The sequence below is a fragment of the Topomyia yanbarensis genome, chromosome 3 (genome assembly GCF_030247195.1).
Source record: "Topomyia yanbarensis strain Yona2022 chromosome 3, ASM3024719v1, whole genome shotgun sequence".
Lineage (NCBI taxonomy): Eukaryota > Metazoa > Arthropoda > Insecta > Diptera > Culicidae > Topomyia > Topomyia yanbarensis.
In genome coordinates, this window is record NC_080672.1 from 60,447,400 (window position 1) to 60,453,399 (window position 6,000).

The 6,000-nt window shown below is 39.3% G+C and overlaps 1 protein-coding gene across 2 annotated transcripts in view; it reads right to left on the reverse strand.

Annotated features, from left to right (window-relative positions):
* Positions 1-4,401, reverse strand: part of LOC131691709 (solute carrier family 26 member 10-like) — a 28,078-nt gene extending 23,677 nt beyond the window's left edge. Inside the window, exon 1 of one of the 2 annotated variants that reach the window (XM_058978317.1) lies at positions 4,258-4,401. The gene's annotated coding sequence lies outside the window, so the exon portion shown is untranslated. Of the gene's footprint in view, positions 1-4,041 lie in introns of both variants that reach the window. The other variant, XM_058978316.1, reaches the window with a different exon arrangement.
* Positions 4,402-6,000: the final 1,599 nt, after the last annotated feature.

A 6,000-nucleotide genomic window follows, 5' to 3' on the forward strand; every position in this document is an offset into this window, starting at 1 on the left:
CAAATTATGACAGGCAGGCAGACCACAAGTGCTTGTAGACGGAGCAGCGACAAACAATTTGTACAGAACGTAAACTGATGAAATTTTATTATGGGGCTCTTTATATGTAAATCGCAGTTTTTTTGATGGCATAGCATAGTATGGGCATCCTAGCCGCCTTCGCTCCCTTGATCGAAAAGTGCGGACCAATCATGCCACAGATAATTGCTGCCTGCACATTTCCGTTATTTTCAGTAATTCGACGGAATTAGTTACATAATTGTTGTACAGATATCCAATCAGATAGCGCAAAAGTCTATTTTTTCATTCATATAAGCGACTGTAGAACCTAATTGATGCAATTTTCACGGCTTAGTGGTTACTTGGATCTCTATAACCATTGCGAACTGGCATACAAGTAAAGTTTTCAATGTGTGTAAAAAATAAAACTGTCGTTCTGAGATGCTACTAGCAAGTAGCAACTTGCCACTAGCCAGCGCTAGGATCGACCAGCAAATGCAATACGGGTCTTTCATGCAAACTTTCATACAATGGTGATTCACGCATGCAAACCTGTATGCGATGGTGATTCCATTTAAATGTTTACACAGATTTTTCGGAAAAGTTTTTTTCCAGCTTATATGTCTGTTCCCTGTGCTATAACCTCAACAATATTTGTATTGTCGAAATGGAATTGACGAGTAGATACCGGAAATTGATGTATTGGGCCATTTTGAAATCCAAGATGGCGACTTCTGGTTGAGATAAACCGAAGACTCCATATCAAGAAGACTGGCAACTCTGTCCAGAATCCGGAGACAGTAACAGCAACGCCACTTGCGGGTAAAGGTGGTACTTTCCATAGTGATGCACACACATATACATTTTTACATAAAGCTTCCTCCCTTCTTCCAATAGAGGCGCTGTAACCTTTGTCGCTTCTCGTTTGTATGGGGGAAGGAAAGAGATATCAGTCTTCTTGATTTGGAGTCTTCGGATAAACTCAACAATATGGGGTTTTCGGAATGGGATTGACGAATCGTTGCCAGAAATCGATGTTTAGGCCATTTTGAAAACCAAGATGGAAATTTCCGGTTAGGAAAACGCTTTATAACCTGAACAATATGGATACTTTCTGAATGGGATTGACGGTTGAATAAAACAAATAAAATGGAGATTTCTCGGAAGAGTATATGACAGAAACCAATGCATTACATACATCCCAACATACAATTTAGCTGGATAATAGCTTATACAGTTCTTGTTTAGCTTATTCTTTCTGATGAAACGCTTGTTTAGCTTTCGTTGTTTGTTGGGATTTTGATATATGCGATGGCGACTTTTGGTTGAGCAAAATTATTGATGTCCCGAACATGATTAGTATTTTTGGAATGGGGTGCAAGAATTATTGCCAGAAATCAGCGGTATTGGGTAAAGCAAAATTTTCTAGGACCATAACAATATCGATATATTTAAACTAGCTGAGTAGATCCCGGAATCCGCAAGTCAACACAACTTGAAAATTCAAAATGGCAACTTTCAATTGCTATTTACTCGACAAACCCGTTTCAAAAATACCCGTATCGTAAGGCTTTTAGCAAACAAATTTTGCTCAACCGGAAACCGCCACATTGGGTTTCAAAATATCGTCGCTCATCGACTTCCGTCATCTGCTTGTCACGCACGTAGGTTTTAAAAAGTTTTGTTCAACCGAAAGTCGCCATCGTTAATTTCAAAATGGCGTCCTTTGTCGATTTCCGTCTGTACTAAAAACACCCATGTCACAGAGAACAGACATCCATGATCGAACAAAATATTTAAAAAGCATGTGTAAACATTTGAATTAATATACAATAAACACTAACGCCGCCACACCAACCTATCCAAACTATCCATCAAATCCATTCCGGAACCGGTTCGAAATCCTGAATGGATTCAGTATGGAATGTTGCTCAAAGAAAACAACCGATTTCGACTCTATCGGTTGATGCATTTGAGCTGGAATTCATGCTGGAAGTCCGAACCGGTTCCGGACTAGTTTGACTGGGTAGAGGAATAACCGCTGTCAATTCTGTCGAACTCAGCCACAAAAAACATGACAACAGTAGCGCACCTGGTTTGGATATCCCAACTACCTTCAAAACCGTTAGAGATTTTACACAAGTTGAATACTGAAGATGGACGTCTGTTCTCTGTGCCCATATTGTTACCTTTTTTTAAAAATTTTGGTCAACCGGAAATCGTTATCTTGGATTTCAAAATAACGTCACTCGTCGATTTCCGCAATTTACTTGTTAAGCCCGTTCCAAAAATATCTAATATCCGTCATGTACTCGTCAAGCCAGTTGCGACAATATCTTCATCTGCAGTTTTGATCGATTCATTTTATCGGGTACAGTGAAGACCTGTTTTTATCAGCCTCTTGGTGAATTTTAATCAACTTCGCTGAAGACGCCGGCTTTCTAAGTAGCAAAATCTATTGATAATCCCAGTTCAAAATTCTTTATTTCGTAGGTTGGTTAGTGTAGTGTAGTTAGTTAGCGCCACGTAATTAAAGAGTTCCTAATGGATCAGTGATCGCCATCCGCACGATCTTGCCCTTCTAAACAGCTTCACTGATTAAGTCACTTCACTTTTCTAGGCAATAAAATCACCAGATAAAACTTGTCCAATAATTATTTCACATACACCACGGTGACACTATTGCAAAAAACCAGAGGAAACAAATTGAAATGCTCAACTTCGTATGTACATTGGCGCCCTTCAGTGACCGAATTCCCAACTAAACTGTTACGCACTGTTGGCACAAAGAACAACTTTTCTAAAAAAAAGTAAATATAATAATAAAATAAACATTTCTACAGTTGTATTGAGCATGAGCTCAATAGCTCAATCACATTTTTGAAAAATGAGAAAGGCACAATTGCACGACTGTCTCAGGAATCAGGAATAAGAATATATTGGCTCGAATGGTACGTTCCCCGTATGTAGTCGGGGCTTTGTGCATTGCCGTGTTTTCTCAGCGAGCGAAAAAAAAGGAGAAGGAGGAGAGCGGAAGTAGAATTGGAAGGGTGGAGAAAATAACGGCACAAAAACAAACAGCAGGTAAGTCAAGCTCATAAGTAGTTCAGATCGCCTGCGAGTAAGCCTAAAGCCTTTTTACCACACTGGATAAAGAACTTTATTATGTCTCTGAGTTTCATACGTCCAAACATGATGTCGTCTATGTAAGGAATACCGAAAAATCGAAATCGCAATTGCGCTACTGCTGGCCAGTTACATATCAAATGATATGAGGTTCCATAACCGGATCCACAAAGATCGCACGAAAAAGACACAGTGCGCTGAATAATTGCTATGTGATAAGTGAGTTTGCAATCTCCGGTTAAAGCCCCGACCAGCATGCCACAGGAGAGTTTCGAAAAATGCAAGAGATTTTTCGAAATCACTAGGCACGGTTGTTCTGCCTTTGTTTGGCGACGCGTTTTTAGATTTCTTTAATAATTGCGGTGCTCGGACGAAACCCAGGACCGTATTTTTTCTCTTATCCAACTTTTCGAAATTAGCAAGGACTCACTGACCAACGAAGACAATCGCTGAACATGCACTGGCCAATTCGTCAGCCTATTCATTCCCAGTAATACCGGAATGTCCGGGCACCCAGACAAGGTAGACAGTGTTGACAATGGGCTTGGCTTTGGGTTCGGCACGCGATCACTAGTTTGGACCGTGATTTTTCTGAGCTAAAGGCCTTGAATGCAGCTTGACTATCGGAGCAGAAGTTTATAACTTTTCCGAACAAGCTCTTTTAAAGGGCCTCTTTTGGATCGTAGTGTTGAAAAATGAGAAAGGCACAATTGCACAACAAGGTGGATTAAAACTGTTTTTTTGTTGAAATCTATTAATTAGTATACACATAAAATAGCTTTCATTGTTTTTTCACCGAACCGTTTTCCGTTTTATTCTATAGTTAAAAAAAAACATTTGCCTATCAGTCTCCGCATAATCCTTAGCTACTGGGTATCATTTCCAATGGTTGTCTAAATTTCAGAAAAATCTTACCTCAATCTACTTCAACACCACCAAAATTCACCAAGATCCGTAGTTCAATTTAGCACAGTGATAACACGACATGTGTTTTGCGCGGTTAATGTAACACTAAACTGTCATTTCTTGGAATGCAACCCAAAATCGCGAAACGCGAGACGGTAAAAAAAACCTAATCATCGCCAAAACAAAACATATAGGTCATTCTCTCACGATCACGAGAAAACTTACTGATCGACCGATTAACTCGGTCAAATAGATTGTTTGGTTATTGCGTCCTTTCCTCTTTCTTCCAGCCGATGGAATTCACCACACGTGCGCCATCGGTGTCTTAACGAAAATGCTACCGATCGGTACGAAGTTCAAAATTAAACTGGTATGCTGCTACTGGCAGATTGTTGGTTCAACTGATCAAGCTTTCAATCAGAATCTAAACCGAACGCAAACTATATAGGTCTGTAGAGACAAAGGGGCCTGTCGATACTTCAGAGACGAGCCTACAAAAATAAAACCGAGTGCATGCATACAAAAAATAGCGATCACCACAGCTGGTCGTTCTAATCATTTCTCAATGTGCAGCCCGAGTCTGGAACTTCGAACGGAAAAGACGGAGGCCGTCATAGCCGATGGTTGTTTTTCTAGCTTCCACTTGATCGCGAATATGAAGAAGTAATTGGAGATGCCTTTGGTCGGATGCATCCATCCAGACGGTTGTGTGGGAAAAAGGTCGTCGATGCTAAAAGATGCATTCGGAAAGTCATACCGGAACGAAGATGAGAACGATCAGCTAGATTGAAACAATCGAAAGGAAACGAGGCCAAATTTTTCCAGATTGGCTTTCCGAAAGTACATATCTATAGTAGGTATTTGGGTTAGTTCTATTTGAATTCAATACAACTATCTGCGCATGCTTATGTTGGCTACTTTACTTTCGTTGGCTATTTAAATGAGCGCTTTTTTGACCTGAGACGATTTAGACTCCTAGACCTGAAATGTATTTCATAAAATATGCTTTTTAAGTATTATGTTTTTTAACTGATCAGGGGCGGATCCAGAAAAAAAATTCGGGAATGGTTCGAAATTTGGTTTTAAAATGAATATTGTAAAAATTTAAAAACCTCATTTAATGAAATGCAGTGTTGGTGGTCAAATTTGGCATGAAAAGATTATGAGTTTTAAACTTATTTTAAAATTCAAACTAATTTAAATTTTCTTGACAAGTTGAAAATTTCCGGAAGGAGTCCGAACCCCCTGGACCTCCTCCTGGATCCGCCACTGTAACTGATCATATAAAGCTTAGGTATTTAAATAATTCGCCCAAAACACTTTTATTAACGCTGCGAGAAATGAACTACTCCATTTCTGTGTTCTATCTTTACATGTATGAAAAATGCCAATTGATGGATAAATCGCGTAAAAGGCACAACGCTCCAAATGAACTGGAAATCGTGCTACAATTTGAATGTCATCAAAAAATTTTGTAACGCTAAGCGAACATCGCTCAGTTCATGCATTTCAAGCAGTCATTATCGCGCTTTTGAACCAGCTTAAGTCTCATTACCCAGAAATGTTTGCCATTGTTAGGAATGATTTAGTACATGCATATCACAAACACTGAGTCATTTCGTAATATTTACTAGGTAAAAAAGATAGGTACAGCGCGTGTAGAAATTTGACTCAAAAACCTTATCTGGGATTAACTACCGACCAGACGATATGCAAATAAATATTTCGTTAAGTTGAGTAATGTTTCGAATGAACCGGATTTATATTTGAGCTATTCGACACGTGTCATACAATGCTACTACATTGGCTGGTGAGTCCTAAGCAGAGCCGTAGCGTGGTCTTCGGGACACGATTAAGGGGTTGTGCAAAACGGTCAAAGTGCAAAAATTTTCACCCGCGAAAAACACAAAAGGACCCACAGAATATTCAAAATATGAATTCTATTTTTTGTAGCTTAGGATGTAATGA